This window comes from Carlito syrichta, unplaced genomic scaffold (assembly GCF_000164805.1).
Source record: "Carlito syrichta isolate Samal-C Ts95f unplaced genomic scaffold, Tarsius_syrichta-2.0.1 Scaffold310432, whole genome shotgun sequence".
Classification (NCBI taxonomy): Eukaryota; Metazoa; Chordata; class Mammalia; order Primates; family Tarsiidae; genus Carlito; species Carlito syrichta.
The window spans coordinates 86,032-113,844 of record NW_007254528.1 but is presented as its reverse complement, the minus strand read 5'-3'; the positions used below and the strand labels follow the sequence as shown (position 1 = coordinate 113,844).

Genomic DNA, 27,813 nt, shown 5'->3' with positions numbered 1-27,813 from the left:
GCCTGGTCTTTATGTCCTGAGTTGGAGGCTGGGTGCAGCTGGGCAGAGCTGGGCGGGGCAATGCAGGTCTCTGCCTGTTCCTAGGACAGAGAAAATGGCTGCAGTTGGTGTCTCCTCACCAGGCATGGGGCATCTCTCTGGCTCCCCTGGATCCTCTGTCTCCACTGATCAGAACCAGGGCTCCAGCTGATAACAGTTGATGGTGTGGGCCAGGCGTCAGGCAATGAGAATCAGCTGGATTCGGCAGAAGAGTCTTGTGAGTGCCCTGCACTACTATCTCAGGGTAGTGAGGGCTTATAGTCACCCTCAGAGGGAGGGCTGGGGTACATGGACCCAAGTCTCCCCTTAGATGGACTTTCACTCTCCCACCAGTGCACGCCTATTCACGCAGAGAGTCCTTATGGACACTTGCCTTTTCAGAGACTCTCAGGGTAGGACATGTCCGGTTGCCATCTTAAACTCCACCCTTTTCTCACTTTTTAAAGGGTTTTATTTTATTGTTTTGGTTTGCTTTGCTCTCCTGTTGATTTGTTTGATGTCTTTGTGGATTCTGGATATTAGTCTTCTTTGCATGCATAGATTGCAAATATTTTCTCCAATTCTGGAAACTGCCTGTTTACTCTGTTGATAGTTTCTTTTGCTGTGCTAGAAACTGCTTAGTTTGTTAGGTCTCACTTATTAATTTAAGTTTTTTGCCGCCATTGCTATTGAGGTCTTGGTCATGAAATAATTGCCTTGGCCAATGTTCACAAGGGTATTTCCTAGACTTTTTGTTGTTGTTGTTGCTGTTAAGGATTTTTGTAGTCTGAGGTCTTACTTTTAAGTCATTTAACTATCTGCATTTATTTTTGCACATGGTGAACTGAAGTGGTCTGGCTTCATTCTTTTACATATAGTTAGCCAGTTTTTCCAGTATCACTTGTTAAATTGGGGGTTGTTTCCTTAGTATTTGTTTTTGTCAACTTTGTCAATGATGAAACTACAGTTTTATGTCTGCGTTCTCTCTTCAGTTCCATTGGTCTATTTGTCTATTTTTGTACCAATATCACACTGTTTTGGATACAATGCCAGTACTAATTTCATTTTCACCATTACTTGCTGGAGTCCAGCTCTAGCAGGTCAGGGTTTCCTGAAAGAGGGACAGCATCAGCGCAGAAGAAAAAACTTGGACATTGACTCTGCTGCAAGCAGGACAAATGCCGATTTATTGTCTTTTCCAACTCCTTTTATACTCTACATGTTTTTTGTTTTCAAGACAGCCAGTTACAATTTAATGGATTGGGCAGGCAATGTATCTTTGTTCATCCTGTTTTGATCTTAAAACATTGTCATCCTAAACATTAACTATAAATTTTATAAACTTCTAACATTTCTTAATGATTACTATTTCTTAATGTCCATACAAAACTTACTTATTCCTATAACTATTCCATTATAAATCACTACCAAGTTCTAAGCACTATAATTGTCACATAGATTAGCAAGTCACACCTGTGACCCTTACACAGCAATTTGCAACTAGCTGGGGTAAAACAACATTTTCAAGATTTCTTAGCCATAAGTTGGCCTGACTAGTTTTCCCTAATTTCACACCTGGTGTTTACAATCTGCGTTATTTCCTGCCAGGGAGAATGAGCTTTAATGTTTGTAAAACAAACGGTCTCCAGGGCTCAAGTCATCTTAGTCACAATCCCTAACCAGAATTACAAGCCTCTTTAACAAAGGGAAGTAAAGGCAAGGGTGCTCTAATATTTATGTGATTGTTAATTTTTTAACCATAATATACCACATGTAGAAATTAAGTAAATGTAATTTTTACATTGGCACTCTTCCTAAAAATACAAACTGTAACTTCTCAAATTTCTCCAATTAGTCATCAATCAGAAGAAATAAAATCTTACAAATGATTATCTAACTGCACATGATATTTAAAATCTCTATTGATAATTTCCTGGTAAGGCCAGTGAGTTCCCTGGCAAACATTAAATGGAGCACTTTCTGATTTCTTAACAATTTTCCCAACTACAATGTTTAATCATGTTATTGCATGGTTTAATACCAGGAGGCAGGGGCCGGGGAAACTTAGGGAGGAATTCAAATGAAGAGAAGGTAATTTTTCATGAATTCCCTTCTTGCCTTTTTGCAAGGGGTAGTGGAGGCATGAGTGGAATTTTGCTTTCCATCCTCAGACTGTACAGAACTTTTTGGTTGCATTAATAACAAAAATAGAAGAAGCAAGGATCTCAGCTGCCCAGGTTCGCATTGTGATCCGGGGTCTTCAGCCCCCTGGACTTTGTCAGCAGGCAGGCCTCCATGGCTGGCTCCCAACAATTACTAATTATAACATTTACTGCTAGAGAACTTATCCTATTTTATATTCTGTTTGAAACTACTATTATTCCAACCCTCACTTTTATTACCCAATGAGGGCATCAAACAGAATGACTAAATGCAGGATTTTACTTTTTATTTTATTCATTAATTGGCTCACTGCCCCTACTCATTGCACTTATACACACCCAAAACTCTCTAGGCATATTAAATCTGTTAACCAAACACTTTTATTATCCAAGAACTCCCAAAGTATTGATCTAATAACCTTCTGTGATTAGCATACATAATAGCCTTTATAGTTAAAATATCCCTATATGGTTTTCACCTTTGACTCCCAAAAGTCAAGTTGAAGCCCCCATTGCTAGCTCCATAATACTTGCAGCAACACTACTAAAACATGGTGACTATGGAGTAATACAGGTAGCAATAATGATAAATCCTTTGACAGAATTTATAGCTTACCCTTTCCTTATACTTTCCCTTTGAGGAATAATCATGACAGACTCTATTTGTTTACGATCAAACAGACTTAAAATCATTAATTGCTCACTCCTCCATAAGCCATATAGTACTTGTTATTGTTGATATCCTCATTCAAACACCATGAAGCTTTATAAGAATAACTGCCTTTATAATTGCCCATGACCTTACCTCATCCCTATTATTCTACTTCACCAACTCAAACTATGAGCATATTCACAGTCAAACCACACTACTAGCTAAGAGGCCTACAGACTCTTCCAACCCTGATAGCCATATGATGACTTCTAGTCAGCCTCACAGACCTTGCACTCTCCTCTATTTTTTTTTTTTTTAGAAAACTTGATTTTTTGAGAAGATAGAAATGCTCCCACCTTGGGAGGAGACCAGAAGGGGTTGCCCTATCCTCTACTATTTATTTAATTGGAGAGCTATTTGTAACAATACCATCCTTTTCATGAGCACATCTAACCATCATTTTAATAGTGCTTAATATGTTAATTACTACCCTATATTCCCTCTACATACTTATCACAACTCAACAAGGAAAATTCACCTACCACACTAGTAATATTAAACCCTCTTTTTTTTGTTTTTTTGAGTTGGAGTCTCACTCTGTTGCCCAGACTGGAGTGCAGTGGCCGCTCCCGGCCACCACAGCCTCAACCTGCTGGGCTCCGGCAATCCTTCCGCCTCAGCCTTCCAAGTAGCCGGAATTACAGGCATGTGCTACCACGTCTGGCTGATTTTTTAAATTTATTTATTGCAGAGATGAGGTCTCGCTGCCCAGGTGGGTCTCGAACCTGCAGGCTCAGGTAATCCACTCACCTCAGCCTCCCAAAGGCACGGGATTACAGGCTGAGCCACCGAGCCTGGCTTAAACCCTCTTTTATGTGAGAAAATGCCCTAATATCTATACATTTTTTACCCATTCTGCTATTATCTATTAAGCTTATTCTAGGCTTTCTACATTGAAAATATAGTTTTAAAAATATTAAGTTGTGAATCTAATAATAGAAACTTAAAACTTCTCATCTACCAAGAAAGTATGCAAGAATTGCTAACTCATCCACCCATATCTAACAATGTGGCTTTCTTAACATTTAAAGGATAGTAGTAATCCATTAGTATTAGGAATCAAAAAATTGGTGCAACTCCAAATAAAAGTAATAAATTTACTCTCCTCCTGTATTATCATTAACACTCTTAAAATTTTTTCCTGTCATTATAGCCACTATTAAAATGTGTAACAATTATACCTTATGTAAAATATTCCATTGCATATGCATTTATAAATAGTCTTATTCCAATATCCTTATTTATATACTCAGACCAAGAAACAATTACCTCTAACTGATATTAACTCTAACTATTCAAACCCTAAAACTCTTGCCAGACTTCAAACTATATTATTTCTCCATGTTTTTTATACCAGTAATCCTTTTCATCACATGGTCTATTATATAGTTTTCAATATGATATGTGCATTCGGGCCCTAGTATTAATTGCTTTTTCAAATATCTATTTTTTTCATCACAGTATTAATTCTAGTAACTGCTAATAATTTATTCCAATTATTTATTGAATGAGTAGGCATGGGAATTATGTCCTTTCTTCTTATTGACTGATGATATGGATGAACAGACACCAACAAAGCAGCACTCCAAGAAATTCCCTATAATCATATTGGGGATATTGGAGTTGTCCTAGAAATAGCATGATATCTTATATACCACAGTACATGAGAGTTTTGACAAATATTTATTCTCAGTTTTAACTCTAATACCCTTCTATTAATAGGCCTCCTGTCAGCAGCAACAGGCAAATCTGCACAATTTGGTTTTCACCCAGTACTTCCATCAGCCATGGAAGATCCAACACCTGTCTCCACTCTGCTTCACTCCAGCACCACAGTCATAGCAGGCATCATCCTACTTATCCAGTTCTATCCTCTATTAAAAACCAACAAAACAATTCATCCCCTATACTCTGCCTAGGTGCTATCACTACTTTATTCACAGCAATTAGTGCACTAACACAAAACAATAAATATTTAAAAAATCATTGCATTCTCCACCTCCAGCCAGCTAGGCCTCATAATAGTTACTATCTGCATTAAAACAACCATACCTAGCTTTTCTACATGTCTGTACTCATGCCTTTTAAAAAGTTATATTATTTATATGCTCTGGGTCTAAATGATGAACAAGATATTAAAAAAATAGGATGTCTATTCACGGTCATGCCTTTTACCTCTTCCTCATTAATTATTGGAAGCCTTGTACATACAGGGATACCTTTTCTTACAGAATTTTATTCTACAAACCTTATTATCAAAACCACAAACACATTGTTTACCAATGCCTGAGCCCTCATAATTACACTAATTGCTACCTCCTTAATAGCTCTATACTGTACCAACATTATTTTCTTTGTACTCTTGGGACAGCCCCATATCTCAACTGTAATTGTTATCAATGAAAATAACCCCCTCCTAATTAATTTAACCAAATGGCAGCATTTGGTTAAATTAGCAGTAGGCAGCATTTTTGCTGGATTCCTTATATCTAATGATATTATTCTTATAATCATCCCTCAAGTAGCTATACCCTTATATCTAAAAATTATAGCACTTGCTGTCACTATCTTAGGTTTCACATTAGCAATAGAACTTAATCTTTTTACATATAATCTTGAATTACATCACCCCTCTCAAACTTATATATTTTCAATTTACTGGGATTTTTACCAGTCACAGTACACTGCCTATATCCATATTTAAACCTTCATGCAAGCTAAAATACATGCAAGCAAAAATAGCATCCTTACACCTAGATCTCACTTTAGTTGAAAAAACCCATATATCCACCTCAATTATCTCTTCTAACCAAACAGGACTAATTAAACTATACTTCCTATCTTTCCTTATTTCTCTAGTATTAGTTATTTGCTTAATTATCTAATTTTTACAAGTAACTGTAATAATAATAAAAATACTAACAAATAAAAATCAAGCAGCCACCACCATAAGTCAATGCCCATAACTATATAAAACTGCTACACCCATAGAATCTTCACAAAGACCAACCTCTTCACCCTCAAAATCAACTCAATCCTCTAAATTATTAAAATTAATCACAATATCCTCCCCTTAATATCACATTATTCATATAATTATAAATAACTCTAATAACATATTCATTAATAACAACCTTCAAATAAAAACACTAGATCTTCAAGCCTCAGGATATTCTTCAGTAACTATAGCTGTAGTATATCCAAATACCACCAACATTCCACCCAAATAAATAAAAAACACTATCAAGCCCATAAATGCCCCACCAAAATTCAACACAATTCCATATTCTACTTCTCCACCAATAATTAATCCCATACCCCCATAGATAGGTGAATGCTTTGAAGAAAATACTACAAGATCCATAACAAAAATTACATAGTTCCTACATGAATTTAACCTATGACTAATGACATGAAAAGTCATCATTGTTATTCAACTATAAGAACCCTAATGACAAATACAAAAAATTCCCATACTTTTATAAAAATTATCAATCACTCATTTATTAACCTCCCAGAGCCTTTAAACAGTTCGGCAAGGTGAAATTTTCACTCTCTCCTGGGAGTCTGCCTATCTATTCAATTGCTACAGGACTTTTCATAGCTATACATTATACATCAGACACAACAACTGCATTCTCCTCCATAACACACATCTGCCACGATGTGAATTATGACTAAGTCATCCAGTATCAATATTTTTCATTTGCCTGTTTATGCATGTAGGATGGGGTTTATATTATGGATCCTGCACTTTCTTAGAAACATGAAACGTTGGCATTGTCCTGTTATTACCGTTAGAGCAACAGCATTCATAGGCTATGTACTTCCACAGGGCCAAATATCCTTCTGAGATGCCACTGTTATTACTAACCTCTTATCAGTCATCCCATATATAGGCACTAATCCAGTAGAATGAATCTGAGGAAGGCTTTCAGTTGATAAAGCAGCCCTGACACGATTCTTTGCTTTCCACTTAATTCTACCATTTATAATCACAGCCTTTATAATTGTTCATTAGGAATTTCATCAGACTCAGGTAAAATCCCATTTCATCCCTATTATACAATTAAAGATATCTTAGGACTAATTCTCCTCTTACTTCTACTTCTCATCCTAGTCCTATTTATAACAGACTTATTAGGAGACCCCAAAAACTACACCCAGCTACTTCCCTAAGTACACCTCCCCACATTAATCTAAAATTATTTTCTATTTGCCTACACAATTCTATGCTCCTTTCCCAATAAACTAGGTGGAGCTCTAACCTTAGTATTCTCTATTTTAATCCTGGCTATTGTCCCAATGCTCCATGCCTGTCCCCATGAATATGTATAGATATATATGGAGTATTGAGAAGCATAACAAAGCATAAACAAAGCATAATCTTTTGACTCTGAGCCAGTGACTCTTCTGAATTCTAGTAGCTGACTTGCTAGTACTTACATGAATTGGAGGTCAACTCATTGAATACTGCTTCATTATTATCAAACAGACAACTTCTAACTTTTATTTTTTCCATTATTCTCATTTAATACCACTAGTTAATCTAATTGAAAACAAAATATTTAAATGATAGTTCTTGTAATATAAATATTACTTTGGTCTTGTAAATAAAAAATGGACAAATTCAAGAAAGAGGTCTACACCCCACTGTCAGTAGCCAAAGCTGAAATTCTACTTAAGTTATTCCCCAATTATTAAGCTATTTCCCAATTATTATACTTGAGTACAATTTACTTTCAAGTACTATGTCAGTATTGAAAAAATAAACCTTATAGTTTTACATGTTTAGCCATGCATTAAATTATTTCCCCTGTGCATATAAGCAAGCACAAGAACTCATTAATGCATCCAGACAACAAACTTAATTTTAAAATATAATTAACTACACCAGGACATAATGAACTAGTAATATCAACTTATATTATTACATAAACCATTAAGTGATTTATCATACATAGCACATTTTAGTCAAATCATTTCTTGACAACATTCTTATCACCCCCATAATCCTCAATTAATCACCAAGCTTTGAAAAATCAGCAACTTGATTGGGTTATACCTCTGTACTTGCTCTGGGCCCATAACACTTGGGAGTAACTAGCCTGAAACTATACCTGGTATTTGGCTCTCATAGCTTTGCTATAGAGTTGGAAGTCTGGCAATGTGATTCCTCTAGCTTTGTTCTTTTTGCTTAGAGTTGCTTTGGCTATTTTAGCTGTTTGTTGATTCCATATGAATTTTAGTAATGTTTTTTGTAGATCTGAGAAAAATAATTTGAAAGAGACTGCATTAAATTTGTGGATTGTTTTAGGCACGATGCACATTTTAACAATATGAATTCCTCCAATCCATGAGTATGGAATGTTTTTCCTTTTGTTATGGTCATCTTTGATTTCACTAAAGCAGTATTTTGTAGTTCTCATTATAGATACACTTAAACTCTTTGATTAGATGTATTCTGAGGTAATTTTTTCCTACTTATTGTAAATAGGATTGAATTTTTTATTTGGTTCTTAACTTGAACGTTGTTGCCATATAGAAATACAATTGAGTTTTGAGTATTGATTTTGTATCTCAAGGCTTTAGTGCAGCCCTTTATTAGTGTGAGGAGTGTTTTGAAGAATGTTAAGGGTTTTCTAGATATAAAACATATCATCCGCAAATAGAAATAATGTAACTTACTCTTTTCCTATTTGAATGCCTTTTATTCTTTTCTCTTTCCTGATTGTTTTGGCTAGGAAAAATTCCAGCGCTCTGTTGAATAGGAGTGGTATGAGTGAGTGTTTTTGTCTTCTTCCAGTTCTTAGGGGAAATGTTTCCAATTTCTGATAATTAAGTCTTCTGGCTTATACTTTTTCTGCTGAGAAGTGTGTTGTGATTCTGATGGGTCTGCCTTGATGAATATTCTGAACTTTCTCTGTAACTGCCTTTAAGATTTTTGTTCTTCATTGTTATGGCTGTGGTATATACTATGTGTGGACAGCTGGTTTTATTCTTGGCTGTGGATTTGTCACAGGTGGCTCTTATTGTTTTGAGGAATGCTCCTTCAATGTTTAGATGGTTGAGCACTTTTATCGGGAAAAAATGTTGAATTTTCTCAACTGCTTTTTCTGTGACCATTGAGATAATCACGTGGTTCTTGTTTTTACTTCTGTTTATGTGGTGTATTATGTTTATTGATTTGCATATGTTGAATAAGTCTTGCATCCCAGGAATAAAGGCCATTTGATGATGATGAATTATTATTTTGATATGCTCCTTGATGTGGTTTGCTTACATTTTGCTAAGAATTTTTACATCTATATTCATCAGGGATATTGATATTTAAAGTTTACTTTCTTTGTTGTTTCTTTGCTTTTTTTGATATCAGGATGATGTTGGCTTTGTAGAATGAGTATTGAAGGAATCCCTCCTCCTCAATTGTTTGGAATAATTTTAGTATTTGTGGTACCAGTTGTTCCATTTACATCTTGCGGAGTCCAGCTGTGAATCCATCTAGTCCAGGACATTTTTTGGTAGATTTTTTTAAAACTAGTAATTCAGTTTAATGACTCCTTATTGCTCTGTTCAGGTTTTCAATTTTCTCCATTTTTCAATCTTGGGAGGCTGTATGTTTCCAGGAAATGTTACATTTCCTCTAGATCATTTAACTTGCATACAGACAGATGTTTATAATAATCTCTGATAATCTTTTGTATTTCTTCTGGTTCATTTATATTGTCTCCTTTCTTTTGCTTCTTCGTGTATTTATTTGAGTTCTCTGCCCTCTCTTTCTCCTCCCACCCCTCATTTAACCAAAATTATGTCAATCTTGTTTATCCTTTTAAAGAACCAGCTTTTTGACTATTGGTCCTTTCTATGGTGTCTTTTTTGTCTCAATTTCATATATTTTTGCTCTGATTTTGTTATTTCTTCTACTGACTTTGCTTTTAGTTTGTCTTTTCAAGAATTACTCATAGGTTAAATATTATATTGTTTATTTTAGATCTTCCTATTTTCATATTGTGGGTATGCAGTGCAGTAAATTTTCCTCTCAGCACTGCTTTTGCAATGTCCCAGAGACTTTAGCATGTGCTGTTTTTAATTTTTTGTTGGGGGAATCCTCAGTTTATTTTATTTTATTTTAAAGTTGTGGAGTACAATTCAAGATTAAGTATTCAAGTGATCATCCTACAGGTAAAGTTTGGGTCTCCCTTTGGTCCTCACTTCACCTGGTTTGAGATCAGGTACACTTACTTATGTTATGGGCCCCCACTCCGTTGGAAGTTTCTGGCTACTATCAATCCCTTGTTATAGTATTATGGTAAATGTTCAAGGTCAGTTTATGAGTGAGAACATGTGATACTCAGTTCTTTGTTTCTGTGTTGAATCACTGAGTACTATGGACTCTAAATTCATCCAAGTTGCTGTAAAGTTCATAATTTTGTTCTTCTTTATGGCTGTGTAGTATCCTATCATGTACATGTACCAATTTTTTAAAATCCAGTTCCGGTTTGGTGGGCAGCATAGTTCATTCCAAGTTTTTGCTACTGTGAATAGTGCTGCAATAAACATGTGTGGGAAGGTATTGTTTTTATAGGATGATTTGAGTTCTTCTGGGCATATTCCCAGAAGGGGGACTGCATTGTTGTATGAAAGGTCAATTTATAGTTCTTTTAGGAATTGCAACACTGTTTTCCATAAAGGTTAAACTAGTTTGCATTCCCACCAAAAATATAGAAGCATTTGCTTTTTTCTGCATCCCTGCCAGCATCTGTTTCTTTAAAACTATTAACTGTGGTCATTCTTACTGGAGTTATGTGGTATCACAATGTGGTTTTGATTTGCATTTCTCTAATGATTAGTGAGACTGAGCATTTTTTCATGTGTCTGTTGGCTGCTTGTATATCTTCTTTTGAGAAGTGTCTATTCATGTCTTTTGCCCACTTTTTAATAGGGTTGTTTGTTCTTTTTGTTTTGGCATGTTTGAGTGTCTTGTAGATCCGGGATCAAATAAAGAAAGAACTATAGGCCGATACCCCTGATGAACATAGATGCAAAAAATTTCTACAACATTCTAGCAAATCAAATCCAACAACACATCTCAAAAATCATCCACCAAAACCCAAGTAGACTTCATCCCCGGGATCCAGGACTGTTCAACATCTGCAAGACCATAAATGTAATTAAATACATCAAAAGATGTAAAACCAAGAACCACATGATTTTATCATTAGATATGGGAAAAGCTTTTGATATAATACAGTATTATTTCTTGATAAAACCCTTGAACACCCAGGCATAGAGGGAACATACCTCAAAGTAGTAAGAGCCATCTATGGTAAACCCACAGCCAATATATTGCTATACAGACAGAAATGGAAAGCATTTACCCTGAAAACTGGAACAATTCAAGGCTATCCACTCTCACCCCTCATGTTTAACAGAGTGTTGGAAGTCCTAACCAGAGCAATCAGACAAGAGAAGGAAATCAGAGGTATCTAAATAAGATGTCAAGTTATCACTCTTTGCTGATGATATGATCCTATACCTTGAAAATCCAAGATAATCTGTCAGAAACCTCCAACAAAATTCCCCAACAAAAACACACAAAGACATGGACACTAAACAGCATAATATGAACGAACAACCTCTGAGTCAACATGGAAATCAAAACATAAATTAAAAGAATCTTTGAAACAAACGAAAACAAAGACTTATCTTACCAAAACCTATAGGATGCCATGGAAGCAGTAATAAGAGTGTCAAATTTAAGTCCAGGATTTCTTTGTTAGTTTGTTGCTTTGATGGTCTGTCTAAAGTTGTTGGTGGGATGCTGAAGTGACCCGCTATTATGGTATAGCTGTCTACATCCTCTGTTAGATTAAGTAGCATTTGCTTTTATAAATCTGTATGTCCTATGATGGGTAAATATATATTTAAAATAGATATTTAATATTAAATTGAGTCCTTTATCCTTATGCAGTTCTCTTCATTGGTCTTTTTTACTTTTATTGACTTAAAGTCTATTTTATTTTATATTAATAGTGATACCTGCTTATTTTTCTTTTCCATTTGCATGGAAAATCTTTCTGCATCTCTTTACTGTAAGCCTCTGGGTGTCATTAGAGCTAAGATGTGCCAATGTGCCTCCTAGAAACCGTTGGGAAATGGATCTTGTTTTTTAAAATTCCAATTAGCCATTCTTTGCCTTTTAATTAAGTATTACGGTCAATGACATTCATGATTATTATAGATATATGATCATTTGTTTCTATCATAATGTTATTGAGGAGTTGATTAATTTTTTATGGTCTGTAAACTCTGTGTTTGCTTTGTTTTTGTGTTAGGTAATATCATTCATTTCCACTTTTATAACTTTCTTAAGCATCTCTAGTGAGGTTTGTCCTGAAGTGACAAATTCCTTTAGCACTTGCTTGTTTGAGAAGGGCTTTATTTTTACCTGACTGATGAAGCTCAGTTTCTTGGGGTAAAAATTTCTTGCCTGACATTTCTTTTGTTTATGTTTGTTATTATGGGGCCAGCAATCTCTTCTGGCTTATACTTTTTCTGCTGAGAAGTCTGTTGTCATTCTGATGAGAATTCTGTCCTTTCTCTGTAACTGACTTTAAGATTTTTGTCCTTCGTTGGTATGGCTGTGGTATATGCTATGTGTGGTCACCTGGCTCCATTCCTGAGTGGTCTCTCTGGTTGCAGCTAGTGTCATGCTGTGGCTGCCTCAAAGGCTATTTATTGTAGAGGTGCTTTCTTGTTAGGTGGTATAGTTCAGGATAAAAGCATATAGATGGTACTTAAAAGTTAGATCCAATAACATCAGCTGCACTGCAGTTGGACTTTCACGATGTCTCATTCACAGTGGTCAAGTTTGTATTGTGTTCCACTCCATTCTTTGAGGCCTGGAGCAGGCATTTCTCCTTAGGGGAGAAGCAGTTGAGAGGGTAGATTTCCCAGGGCACCACCATAGCTTGCTGCTCCTAGTCTTTCTGCCTGGGGGGAGTTCTGCCTTTATGGGGTGCCTGAAAAAACTGCAGGGGGCCTCCTTAGTGACTCTGGTGGCTGGCTTGCCTGAGGATGGCAGGTCTCTGCAGCCACCTTCAGAAAAGTGTGTTTCTCTTGTGCTCTAGGACCCTGCAGCTGGTTCTGAAGCATGTCTGGCAAAAGGTGACTAGGTGGAGGATGATGGATGCCTTGACTCCTAACTGCTCTTGTTTATTTCAGCTGCAGAGTCCAAGCTAAGGACTCCCACTACAGTCTATTGGGTTGTTCTCTCTCTTTCTTGATGGCAGCTGCAGCAGAGCCTGCAGCATCCACAAAGCATCTACCATGTACAGAGGACACAGAGCCTCCCTACTTGGTGAAGAGTAGCAGCTGTTGCAAAACTGCATGAAGGTCAATGAGCTGGGGAGATTCTGTATGGGCTTGCTATGCTCTATGCACATATTAGTACAAAGGAAATTTATGTGTTAAATTTTCAAATACTTTAACATGTCATATGGCTTAAATTAATGTCAAAGTTCTACTTGTAACAGACTGGAGAAATATTTTTTGATACACTCAATATCTACTTATAAGCAGGGAACAATGTAGCAGAGAAGATCTGCTATTGATTATCTAGCAAGGCATTAGGGTTTAGAGTACAAAGTTTCACTTGCTAAAATACTTCTTAATTTCAAAGCGTACTTTCTTATTGCCAGTTTCCACAAGTTGTTCCAATTATCTAATATGCACTTGTTTCTCAGGTTTGGGAGGAGGTTAATGCTCAGATGGGGTTATCTCCAGTTCACCATTGCTGACACCTGTGCAACCGTTGCTCTCACCTTCCTCATTTACTGCTCCTTACGCTTCTTGGCTGGGATTGCTGCCAGAACCATCTTAGAAAATAGTGTAATTCTCAGTAAGTAAATGCTTTGGATCTTAAAATTTTTCAAGTCTTGACTTTGACCTTGAAACTCCATCTTTGACTGAAGTCAAAATCCTATCTATGTTTAAGTTATAGAGTGGACAACACGCCGATTCCAAGCCATGGGAGTGACATTGGCAACCAGTATGACTGCTGTTGGACAGATGATCTGCGAGGACTTGCCTTTGTTATTCCTAATTGGCTCACCCTTCAGCTGGTGATTTCTGTGCCATTATTTGTCTTCTTTCTGTTGTCAAGGTATAAGCTTTCCCTCTTCCTTTGTCTTAGAGGATACTGAGTTCACTAAAGTACATGGAATAGTGCACATGAATTCTTTAGGGTCCTTCAAATAGCGTAAAAGTTAGAGTTGTCATAATATTAAGACCATAAAATTAAATTTGAATTTCAGGTAAACAACAAGTATCTTTTACCTAATATTTCAAATCTTGCATGGGCCTTAGTTACACTGATTATTATTCACTGTGAATATAAAACTTATAATCATATGAGAGTTCAATAATTGCATTTGCCAGGGGAAAAACACAGATGCTTTATTAAATTCAAATAAGCAACAGATAATGTTTACACAAATATATTTATAATATTGCATGGGACATGTTTTTTTTCTTTCTTTTTTTTTGAGTTGGAGTCTCACTCTGTCACCCAGACTGGAGTGCAGTGGCTGCTCCCAGTCACTGCAGCCTCAACCTGCTGCGCTCCAGCGATCTTTCCACCTCAACCTTCCAAGTAGCTGGAACTACAGGCGCGTGCTACCATGCCTGGCTAATTTTTTATTTATTGTAGAGATGAGGTCTCACCAAATTGCCCAGGCGGGTCTCAAACCTGCCGGCTCAGGCAATCCACTCACCTCAGCCTCCCAAAGTGCTGGGATTACAGGCTGAGCCACTGAGCCTGGTGGGACATGTTTTTCTAAAGAAATGTTTACTATTTATTTGAATTCTATTTTAACTAAGCACACTATACTTTTATTTGCTAAAACTGTAGTACCAATATGAGTCCTTTTTGCATTACCTGCAATTCATTGTACTTCCTGGAAGGTCATCTTCATATTGCCCTAGTAATGGAATGAGAGAATGTAAGTTTATATTTCCTGGTATAACTGAAAAAGTAGGGAGTATCAGATGGGAGAAAAAAGGTATCTCAGGAAAAGGCTATGTGAAACATTACAAAGTGAGGATTGACTGCATCTCCCTCCTCTTCTATGACGAGGTGGCTGTCAGAGTATGCTCAGTGGCTGATTACCAACAACAAAGCAGAGGAGAGTTTAAAAGAACTTAGCAAAGTTGCATACAGGAATAGAATAAAGAATCCTGAAGACATCCTAACCATGGAGGTGAGTAGAATAGGAGGTGAACATAGGATGTTGAAAAGACAGAGCCTGACATATACACTACTTAATATCCATAAGCTGAATAAAGTGTGGGAACACAGGTGTGTGGTTATGGTCTTCTTATCTCACTTCAATGTCCTAGTTCTCAGTGTGTGTTGACATTGTTTAAATTAACATGAAAGGAATGGACACAAATATTTCACTTAGCAGATGTAGAAAGCACTTAGGATAAGCATCTGTAAATATTGCATATTGGCAGCCTTCCAAGTAGCTGAAACCACAGGAACATGCTATTAAAAAATATTGTATATTGGTCACTTTTTATGTTAGAGAAAGTAATAGAAACTATTCTATTCCTTCCTGGTTAATATTTTTAATATCCTTTTTAGGGGGTGTAAACCAGTAGAATGGGTGGTTAGGGAAAAAAAGCATAGTGACCACACAGAATAGAACATAAGGAAGTTCATTTATTTGTTCATTCAGTCATGTGCCTTTCATTTATGGTCTATTTTCTGGGTACCTATGTGTGCCAGGTTCTATTCTCTTTTTATAAGTATGTCAGTGATCATAACAGTTCAAGTTTCAAGAGCATGACTGAGTGGAAATGCCTCAGAGAAAGAAGCCTTTCCATTTTTCTCCATGTTAGATATAGAAGACAGATATTGCTGTGGATCATAAAATAAACTATTTATCATATCATGCACATATAAAAACTTCTTATTGAAAAATTATACTGGCTCAGAATAGAGCTTGATCATGAATAACAGACCCAGACTTCATGGAATTTTTATATTAATAAAATAAATACAAAGTAACATTTCGCAATGTTTAATTATGGTCAAAACTAGTCGAAATAAGACCTGCCTTTTAAATACATTTTTAGATATACAAACATATTGTTAACTGTAAGTACAATATTGTGCAACAGCTCTCTAGAAATTTTTTCGTTCTGCATCTCTAAAAGTCTACACCCACTGAACAGCAATTTTCTATTACTCCATTTATCCAGCCCTTGACAACCATCATTCTACACTATGATTATATAATTCTCACTATTTTAGATATCTCATATAAATGGAATCATGCAGTGTTTGTCCTTTTTTCAGTTGTCATTACGTCCTCAAGGTTTATCAATATTGTAGCATACACAGGATTTTCTTCTTCTTATTCACTGAATACTATCCCATTGTGTGTAGAATTTTCTTTATTTAATCACTGGTAAATGGAAATTTCCATTTTCCCCCCATTTTGTTTAGTGTCAATAGTGCTGTGATGAATGCGGGTATGCAAGTGTCTCTTAAAGATTCTGTTTTTAATTATTTTAAACAATTAAATATGCACCCAGATGGGTATTGCTGGATCACATAGCAGTTCTAATTTTTTTCTTTTCTTGTGCAGTGAGAAGGGAATAAAAAATTTACAAATGGAGACATAGATAAACGTATACTCTCTATTAGTTAGAAAAAGAGAAATTAGAAGAGAGCCTATCAAAGAGAATGAATAAAATATTTACAGAAGCATGTTCAATGGTACATATGATGAAAGTTCCTAGAGAACTGAAAAAAGCAAAGAGTATTCAGGAAAAATTTTAAAATAAGAAGAAACAAAATCTTCTGACAAGTTAGATACTACTGAAGATGGCAGAAAGAAATAAATGTTTCCCCAGAGAATAAACCATTACACAGAGATAGGCACAGAAGGCCTCTGTGATAATGAGGATTTATTGACCTTTTGTTGTTGTTGTTGCTAAAAAAATTTTTTTTTAATTGAGGTAGAGCCCTATGGCCTCCTAGATTGTGTTGATATATTTCTTATTTATATCAAATTATATTGAACCAATTAACTTCTCAGGTACTATATTTAATTCCAAACTCACACCTAGAATTTTGCCTTCAAGTTTGGCACAGTCCAGAGAATGAAAGATTATCTTTCAGGGTCCAGGCAGATAACAAGACTGTTGTGAACTGGAATTTAAAAATATACAGGCTGGGCACCATGGCTCAGCCTATAATCCCAACACTTTGGGAGGCCGAGGCAAGAGGATTGCCTGAGCCTGGGCATTCGAGACCAGCCCTGGCAACTTGGTGAGACCTCATCTCTACAATACATAATATAATAATAATAATAAACTAGCCGGGCATGGTGGCGTGCATCTGTAGTTCCAGCTACTTGGAAGGCTGAGATGGAAGAATTGCCTAAGCTCAGCAGGTCGAGGCTGTGGTGCCCATGAATATGCCATTGCCCTCCAACTTGGGCAACAAGTGTGAGACTCAAACTAAAAAAAAAAAAAAAAAAACATTATCAAGCTGAATGTCAACTGATAGTGCCAATTAGTGCCCAGGGAAAGAAAAGCAATGCTCAAAAGAAGCAATAGAAATGTGGTTTAGGAAATATATTTTATGCATGAATGGGTACCCAGTGTTGCCTTATTTTTTTTTTCATTTTGTAAAGGTTATTCAGATATGTGTGTTCTTAGTCCTGTTTAACCTCCATCTGGCAGATTGCTAGCACTCCTGCTCTAGAAAACATTTCTAACTTAAATTTACTTCATTTTTTATCAATAGCAATCCAATCCATTGGTTAGTCTGGTTTTAAGAGTCTGTGAGTCCTGTAAATAACATAAACATCCTCTGCCCGGTTACACAAATCTGAGGGATAGTCAACGTGCTCAAAAAGATGAAGATCTTTTTTTCAGTTCTCAAGTATTCTGTTTTTTTTTATTTTTAATTTGATTTAAAAGATGTAGGGTACACATTAGGATTAGATACATAATAATCTATATGTAGGTGAAGTTCGGGCCTCCCACTGGTGCTTACTTCCTCTTAGGAAAAGGTTCCTTTAGTGATGTGATGTGCCCCCCTCTCCCCACCATTGCTAATCCCTCCCTTGTGCTAATGTGATAAAAGTTCAGGACCCAATTATGAGTGAGAATATGTGTTACTCAGTTCTTTGTTTCTGTGATAGATCACTGAGTATGATAGACTTTAAGTCCATCCAAGTTGCTGTGAAATCCATAATTTTGTCATTCTTTATGGCTGCATAATATTTCATCATGTATATGTACCACATTTTCTTTATCCAGTCCACTTTTGACACGAAACGTGGTTGGTTCCATGTTCTTTTCTATTGTGGATAATGCTGTAATAAACATGCATGTACAGGTATCTTTTTTGTTGAAAAATGTGAGTTCCACCAGAGTATATTCCAAGAAGAGGGATTGCTGGGTAATATGGAAGGTCAATTTCTAGCTCTTTTATAAATTGCCACACTGTTTTCCACAGAGGTTGAACTCGTTTACATCCCCACTAACAATGTAGAAGCATTTCCTTATCTCCATATCCTCGTCAGCATCTGTTTTTTTTCTTTTCTTTTCTTAATGATGACCATTCTTATTGGAGTTAGGTGATATCTCAGTATGGTTTTGACTTGCATTTCCCTGATAATTAGTGAGGCTAGCATTTTTTCATGTATCTGTTGGATGTTTATCTGTCTACTTTTGTGCAGTGTTTATTCATGTCTTTTGCCCACTTTTAAAAATAAAGTTGTTTATTCTTAGAGATCAAACTTTTTATACTTTTCACTACTGTGAAAACTGGAATAGAACACATGACTTCAAATACTAGCATCAACAGAGTTTCTAACACATTATCCCAGAATTGAATTTACTCACTTATCACAAGTTTTTTCCACAGGTGCAGAACCTCCTCTGATAAGTATAGGGTGTGGCTAGAGAGAAGACTGAATGTAATCTCTTTCTAAAGGTGTCCTGGGCACTAGAGAATACCCATTGCATTATTTCACACTCACCAATAAACATCTCAGTCTTTCACAGGCAACTGAGGGTAAATAAAGAGGGATCAAGACTGTCACCTCATGGAAGCATAAGAATTAGGAAGAGAGTTCTTTTCCAGTCCCTAACCTTCAGTATTTCTGGGTGACTTCTTTTGGGTGCATCTTATTCTGAGTTGTCCCAGTCATCCCAGGAAAGGTCCATTTCTCCAGTCATAGAGCAGCATTAACTTTATCTTATAATAAATCTTCCTTTTCCTGACTCAAAGCATTTTAAAGATTCTCACCTTTTAATGGGAATATGATCTTAGTTAACTTCCTTCTGCTCTAAACTTTACAAATTCCAAATCCTCTCCTGCTTGTTACTTATCTTTGCTTTGCCCATTTTCTGCATTCTATTTTATTATGACTTGTTCAGCCCTTTAAAAAAAATTATTTTAAAGATGTGGGGTACAATTCAGAATTCAGTATACAAATGGTCATTTGTGCAGGCAATGTTTGGGCTTCACTTTGGTCCCCATTTTACCTGGTTTGAGATCAGGTACCCTTATTGATGAAGTGTGCCTCCACCCCTGGCAGTTTCCCACTACTGCCAATCCCTTTCTTGTAGTATTATGATAGTTGTTCAGGGTCTACTTATGAGTGAGAAGATGTGGTACTCAGTTCTTTGTTTCTGTGACAGATTACTGAGTGTTATAGACTCTAAATTCATGCAAATTGCTGCAAAGTTCATAATTTTGTCTTTCATTTTGTTGTGTAATATTCCATTGTGTATATGTTCCACATTTTTAAAATCCAGTCCACTTTCTATGGGCAGCACAATTTGTTCCATAATTTTACTATTGTGAATAATGCTGCAATATACACACATGTTTAGGTATCTTTTTCATAGAATGATTTCAAATCACTCTGTGTTCAGACCTTTTCAATCGTCATCTTTATTCTCCTGTTTCATCCATAGAAATCCAGAGGTCTCATGCTCTGCAGTAGCCATGACTGAGTTATAGTCTCCACATATTTCCTTGGAAGCACATTTATTGTAAGGTACATTCTCCAGTCAAGACATAAGAAAAGTGTTCCAGTGTGACTCAATCTCTAGAAAGTCAATATTGGCATACATATGACTATGAGTAATTAGATAACCTTGCAAGATCAATTAAAAATTTATTTATTGAAAATCTTCTGCATATTTCCCTTATACCCACCACATTTTAGAGCTTTCCCAACTATACTATATTAAACAATTTTCCAAATATTATTAATTATAATTTCAAAAAATGTCAAATTTCTCTATCTTATCTCATTCATTGATTTATTCCCAAAGTTCTATGGGTCAACATTTTATCCTATATTTGTTCTGGAATTTCAGATCTTTCAGATTCAAATGCATTACACCCTTCACCTGCTCTCCAACTTTCTTCCATATTTTTTCCTTTTTTCCCCCTTCTTTCCAACTTGTTTCATGGTGACTGACATTGTAGTAGATAGGGCAAAGAAGTTTCAACAGTGACTCCCTTCAAAAAAGTCAATCACCAGCCGGGCTCGGTGGCTCAGCCTGTAATCCCACGCTTTGGGAGGCTGAGATGAATGGATTGCCTGAGCCCGCGGGTTCGAGACCTGCCTGGACAACTTGGCGAGACCTCATCTCTACAATAATTCAAAAAGTTAGCCGGGCGTGGTAGCACGCACCTGTAGTTCCAGCTATTTGGAAGGCTGAGGCGGAAGGACCGCTGGAGCCCAGCAGGTCGAGGCTGCAGTGACTGGGAGTGGCCACTGCACTCCAGTCTGGGCGACAGAGTGAGAGCCCAATTCAAAAAAAAAAAATCAATCACCTTCAGCAGATGAATGGGCTTAATATAGCATCAGTAAATAGAGCAAGAAGGTAGTGGGATTAATAGGGAGGGATACTTAACTCAGATTGCAGGAATGTAAACCAGAAATGCATCTTAAAGGTAATAATATCTGAATTGTATCTTGCATGTTTAAGGTAGAACTACTGGTTTAAAAGGGTAGAGATATGATTAAATTTAAAGTTAAAAACAGTCCAAATGACTACAGGAGTCATGACTATTGGTGTGCTTTACTAGCAAGGTGAAAATCACTGTCGAAATGCATTTAAAAAGTCAAGGTGGAACAACCTTCCATTTGAATATAATCCTCCTCTATTCTGAGTAAAGATTCTACTAGGTAGAAGAAGCTACTTTTGTTTCTACCAGTTATCTGGCATTCCCTGCCTAAAATTTCTGAAAATGCCACTCACATTTTTAATTTTTCACCAAAAATAAACAACCAGTACAAGGCCCAACATGTGTCAAACTTTTCCTCTAATAATGGATGAATTGATGGTCCAGTCTTATAGACACTGCAGCTCCTATCTGCCCCAGGTTTTAGGTCATCTTTAGAATATTATTACAATAAACCTGTAGCATGGGCATGGTTTATGTGTCAGATGTGAGGGCACCACCATGGCTCCTCTCTAACAGACATACAAGCCCAGTATTTTGCTGCTTTAGGCTATGGCTGTAACTGAAAGGACATTCTTGACCATGTAAGTTTTCTCTGTTATGGTGGCATTTCCTTTCTCTGAATTATCTTCATTATGGAATTTTTCCAATAGGCTTTATGGTATTGTTTCATTTGTAGATGTGAAATAATAATGTTAATATTGTTTGAATAATTAGTAAATTAATGAGTACCTGATGTGCTAAATGTAAGTTGGTATGTATATTTGTAAATTTATGTATGTTCTAGCAAATCCTTATGAAAGAAATGTTATTTTTTCTCCTTCTACTCCCGATACATCTATTTCTTCTAATTCTTCTTTTTAATGACCATAAATTTGAGGCTTAGAGATGTTCAGTTATCTTACTCAAGGTATATATCTAGCAAGGAAATTATCTAACTCTAGAGCATAGCCAAGTTGGGTATAAGCAATACTATACCCAGATCTCTCCTGATGTCACCTGCAGATTTAATTCCAGACACAACATGCCAGGATTTTTCCTCAAAGAGGCCAAAAGAGGAATCAAAATAAAGGCTCTAAGGAAGTCTTTTTCCCCAAGACAGATTTTCTACAAAGTGCAGCCGGATGAAAATTAAGCTCAGTCACCATGTCTTTTGTGCTCATTTGTTATAAATGAACCATTGGATCACATTCTACATTGACTTCCCATGTTGCCATGAATCTATGAACTTAAGCATCCTTTAAAAAATTTTAAATTCAAGGTGTACATGTACAGCTTTTTTTATGTCATGTGTAATGATGACATTTGGGTTTCTGTATGGTCCACTAGACAGAAAGTCAATGTCTTGTTCTCTGTGGGTTCCTGATGCTCTGCATTATGACTGTCATTTTGTTACAACTGAGTGGGTTTGTTGTTGCTGTTGTTGTTTAAAGGTTTTAAGATCTACCATGAAGGAGGAGCTGGAGGAAGCAAAGAAAAAAACTTAATATGGATGACTTGTTCTGCACACCCACCCTGTGTAAAAGGATCTGTTACCTATCCTTTGTGAGGTAAGATTCACACAGTACATGAAGAACATAAGATAGTGGAGACATGACTCTATCATTTCAAAAAGTACAGTATGTTGTGGGTATAGATTAAGATATAAGTAATGAGATATTCATAAGGATATTTGATATATTTGAAGGTAGTCAAAGGTTTATAAAAAGACTGTATGAAACTAATTGCACAATGAGGAATATTGTTTTTTCACATCACCTTGCCAGGATCATCACTGGAGACTGATCGTGAGAATTTTAGCTATGATACAAATTTTAACTTTAGGTTTCTTCATTTGTGTGTTTGTTTTTTCATTTTAATTGGAATAAAATTGCAAACACTAAGATGTACAAAGTATACACTTAAATTAACATATGCATCATCTCACACAGTTACCTGTTTGTTTTTTTGACAATAGCCCTTAAAAACCTATTCTCTTAGCAAAAACCCTGAATATAACACAATGGTCAATTGACTATAGTTTAAGTATAACAAAACATTATTTTGTATACTTTTAACATAAATTATAAAAATGCATACTTCTCAATGGTTTTTAGTATATAAACATGCAAACATCACCAGACCAAAATATAGGCAGTTCTAGAAGTCCCCACCATGAATTCTCAACAATACTTCCTGTCCACCAGAAACTAAAATGTGACCTCCAGCCTCACATAACACTTTTTAATTTTAAAACCATTACTATGCAAGTAAATAGTCTACGAAACAAGCCATGTCTTTATTCTTTAACACCAAATTGGTTACCTGAACTCATAGCATTGTAAGTTGTGGGACATAAACTCTAAACATTATGACGTATGTGTTTCTTTTTTTTGTTCACAGTAGGTTTGCAATTGTCTTGCCATTTTATGGCCTTAACCTTCACCTTCAACATCTAGGGAGCAATGTTTTCCTGTTGGAGGGTCTCTCTGGTGCAGTCATGCTTCCAGCCAATTGTGTTAGCCTTTGGGCACTGAATCGCGTGGGTCGTCGAATAAGCAAGATAGTTCTCATGGTCCTACTAGGAGTCTGCATTCTGGTCATTATATTTGTGCCTCAAGGTGAGAAAAGAGCACAGACTGAAGAAATGTGTCCCCTTACCTCTGTCATTTTACTGATTACACACCAGTGTCTGATACCCAAAGGAAATGGAGAATTCGTTTCTGCTGATTCCCCAAAGCAAACTGAGCATTTAGGAATGATTCTACCATTATGTTGCTGGAAAAAGAGCCAAAAGTTAACAAAGAGTGGTACAAACAGATGGCTATCTTCATCCCCGATCTAAAACATAACTGGATACGTGGTGCCATTAATTCCTGTCAGTTTCCAGAGGATAGCAGTTTAACACAAGTTGGACAATCAAACTTGTAATCATTTATGACACTATTGTCGTCATTATATGTAATTGTATCCCATGTGAAAAAACAATATAGTCACTACCTCTGTCTCGGTTCTGATTACTACAGCTTCAGGGACAATGCACTTCCTGAACTCCATGTGTGCACTTGTGTGTCTTGTATTAGATCGCCACAAATGCAACCCTGGTTTAGGGAAGTCATCTTGACTTCAAGAGAATACAATTTCTTGTCTCAGGCAGAGAAAAGAACAGTAGGAACAAGGCATTAGGCATTTAAGACCCTCTTCTATAGTCAATTTTACTAACTTAAATGATCATATTTAGTGAATAGGGAAACTCAGGTATTCACTAAACTTTACCTAACTCTTAATAACGTATTTTAAAGGAAACCACAGTGTTGGGCTCCACTCCTCCTTGTGAGTATCAGCAATGGTGTGAGTTTGCTGCCTCACAAAAGAGTCTACTCCAATGTTGCAACACTCTTTTGAGATTTTTTTCTTTGAATTGAGTAGAAGACAGTCTCTCTGATACTTCCTTCCAGAGGTTTACAGAGTTGAACATTTTTTCCACTAGTAGAGGTCCTTATTCTTCAACATCATTCTAGATCAAACAGTTGTTAAGCTTGTCCATTAACATAGCTGTTCCCTCTTTTTGTGACCCTCTTCTATAATACTAGCCCCATGTCAATATTGAGTACACAGCATGATTTTAAACTCTTCTAGCATATGGTTCAGTCTTACACTCCTCAGTAATTGCCATATGACATCCTACTATCTATATGAAGGGCAGAGCAGTCATAGGAAAAATAAATGAAAGCACACTCTTGATGGACTTACGTGTCCCTCTCCATCTTTGGCAAATCTCTGATGTGTAGGGATGATAGATGTAATAACTTAGATCCATTTAATAACTACTTAAATTGCAATTTGTAGTAATAACTATGTAAATTGCAATATTCTCTGCCTTTGTGTAGTTTTTCTACAATATATTGTAAACATGTCCAAGAGGGTTTTTTGCCACTTATAATTTGAAAGATGGTGATTTCTTCAGCTCTAACTTCTTGAGTGTCACTGTTCTTCCTCTCTCCAGAAATGCAGACCTTGCGTGTGATTTTGTCAACTTTTGGAGTAGGAGTTTCTAGCTCAGCTGTCATGGGTACTCTAACTCATGGAAATGAACTAATCCCCACTGTAATCAGGTACATGGAAATTGTTTCTTGGTCAAAACAGACCTTCCCAGCTTATTAAGGCTTATAGAAAGAGTCAAACTAAGATTAATTAGTTATCAAAGATCAATTGTGTGTAATAACAATTACAAAAATTGTGGCCTAGGTTTATTGAAAGCTGACTTTTTTCCTTTGATGTATCATCTCATGCACTTCTATGAAGCACTCAAAATCTGGTTACATTATTTTTATTAAAATATTGAAGATGCATCTTGATGCACTGATGCATGTGAAAAATATTGCTAGCAAATAAGAGAACATATTTCTAGATGAGGTCAGGTGTGTACTGGGTGGTATGACCACAGAAAAGAGAGCATATTTTTAATGCAAGAGTATGCTATCAACCTGCATGTGTCTAAACTTTCTGCTGTAGTGACTTCCTTAAATCAAAGTGAAATAATAAATTAAAAAAAAACATGTGTGCGTGTTTACCAGATTTTTTTATTGTTGTTTTTATTTCAAGGGCAAGAGCTTCAGGAATCATTGGAATTATGGGTAGGAGTGGCTTTGTCTTCTGTAGTGATAATCCTAGTGGTGTATTCTACACCCCTTCCCTGGATCATATATGGAGTCTTACCCATGCTTGCTGGCCTAGTTGTCCTCCTCCTTCCTGAAACCAGGAATCGGCCTCTGCCTGACACCATCCAGGATGTGCAAAAGGAGTGAGTAAATCACCTAAGCTGTCCTTTAGAAGATCTGTTTGCTGTAGGTCTGTGATGAGGAAGGCAAAACACCATTTAAAGCTAATGTTTTCTATGCAGGTTTAGAACTAGGCTGTTTCCATGTGGTCAGTGCTATTGGTTTAGGTACAGCCTCATCCCTTCCCACAGTGACCTCAGATGTCCTCTGAGAGTCTCTAGATCATACAGAACAGCTCTGCCAAACTTGCATCAGTATGTTTAGTGGTAAAGAGGCAAAAATTTGTTCTCTGTTTTCCTCTCTGCCCTTGTGTGACATACACACTCTTTAAGGAATTTCATAAATATACCCAAAAACAATAACAAAATTTCATTCTACATGTTCAGGTAACCCACAGCCCAAAAAGTACTGGTTTACTATTTAGGGCTGACAGTTTTTATTGGCCTGAACATTGAATAACCTGGAGGACATCCTGTACAGAACTAGAGCTACCCCAAATGATAGTATACCTAAGCGAAGGAGTCTAGTTGTGCTGTCTGACCATACGGTTTTTCATACGGTTTTAACTAGGAATGAACATTTTGATAAGTGAGAAGTAAATGTGGAAAATAATGGTATATTTAAATGATTAAGAGACTATTTTAAAACATTTGTGTACTTTTAAAAAATTCATTTTTCAAAAACTTCTTTAGGAAATGCCTTGATAACCAAGGGTGAGAGTGGAAACTGTCAAAGCTGACTTGGTCCTTAACTCACAAGATCTACTCAAACACCTGAGCAGGGGTCATGATTTTTATTTAAACTGGCAGGTGAAGAATCAGTTTACTTTAAAGAATGCAGGAGATATTTGCTTTCTCTATATGCTTTTGTGTTTGTGGTTTTCATTGATTTAGTCCCAGAGCAAAATGCTCACAAAAAACAAAGCAGGAAGAAACCCTGGTCAAAGTGACACAGTTTTAAAGAATTCAAGGACTGGCTGCTGTTAAAACAAATAAGATAAAAAACATAATTGGGATCGATCCTAGATACTAGCACAATTTGGAATATAAATAAATATACTTGCATAAGTGTAGTACCTAGCATGTTTTTATATAGGAAGATAGAATAGGATTAAAACCATCAATTCTTCCCTAAGTATTTAGTATAGAATCAATATATTACTTACAATGAAAAGTTTCACACTTTCAAAACAACTTGAGACATTTTTTTCAAATTATCTAAAAATTAATAGCCAACAAGATGAATTAGAAAAATGAAGCTCATGGAGTAAGAGAAGGGCAGACTGGCATAAGCTGAAACAGCCAAAACAGTAATAGAAGATGTATTTACAAATAAAAAGCACATAAAGAGACAGCCACATATAACACTTAAAATATGATAAGTTGAGAATCAAACATGGTCTAAAATTAAGAATTTTAATCATGGCCTAAAATTAAGGATTTTAGACCATAAAATTATTTAAAGCTTATTTCAATCACTTAATACTCATTTAAAGCTTCTGGTGTACAAAACTCTATGACATTATAAAAGAAATTCAGAAAAATAGACACTTCTTTTTTTCTTATAAAGATGTGGGGTGCAATTCAGGGTTAGGCATACAAACGTTGCTTATGCAAGTACCCTTGTTGATGAGGTATGCCCCTCCCTCCCCTAGCAGTTTCTCTCAACTGGCAATCCCCCCCAGACAGTTTCCCACTACGGCCAATAGCTTTCTTATAGTATTATAATTGTTCAAGGTCCACTTAATGAGTGAGAACATGTGGAACTCTGTTCTTTGTTTCTGTGACACATCACTGAGTATGATCCACTCTAAATCCATCCAAGCTGCTGCAAAGTCCATCTGTTTGTCCTTCTTTAAGGATTTGAGTCCCTCTGGGGATATTACCAATAGGGGAATTGCTGGGTCATATGGAAGGTCAGTTTCTAGTTGTTTCAGAAACCGCCACACTGTCTTCCAAAGAGATTGTATTAGTTTGCTTTCCCACCAGCAGTGTAGAAGTGTTCCTTTTTCTCTGCATCTTCACCAGCATTTGTTGTTGTTTGTTTTATTAATGATGGCCATTCTTACTGGGGTTCGGTGGTATCTCAATGTGGTTTTGATTTGCATTTCTCTGATGATAAATGAGGCTGAGCACTTTTTCATGTGTCTGT

At 36.3% G+C, this 27,813-nt stretch overlaps 1 pseudogene; it reads left to right on the top strand.

Annotated features, from left to right (window-relative positions):
• LOC103270843 overlaps positions 1-25,740 on the top strand; it is a 36,835-nt pseudogene extending 11,095 nt beyond the window's left edge.
• Positions 25,741-27,813: the final 2,073 nt, after the last annotated feature.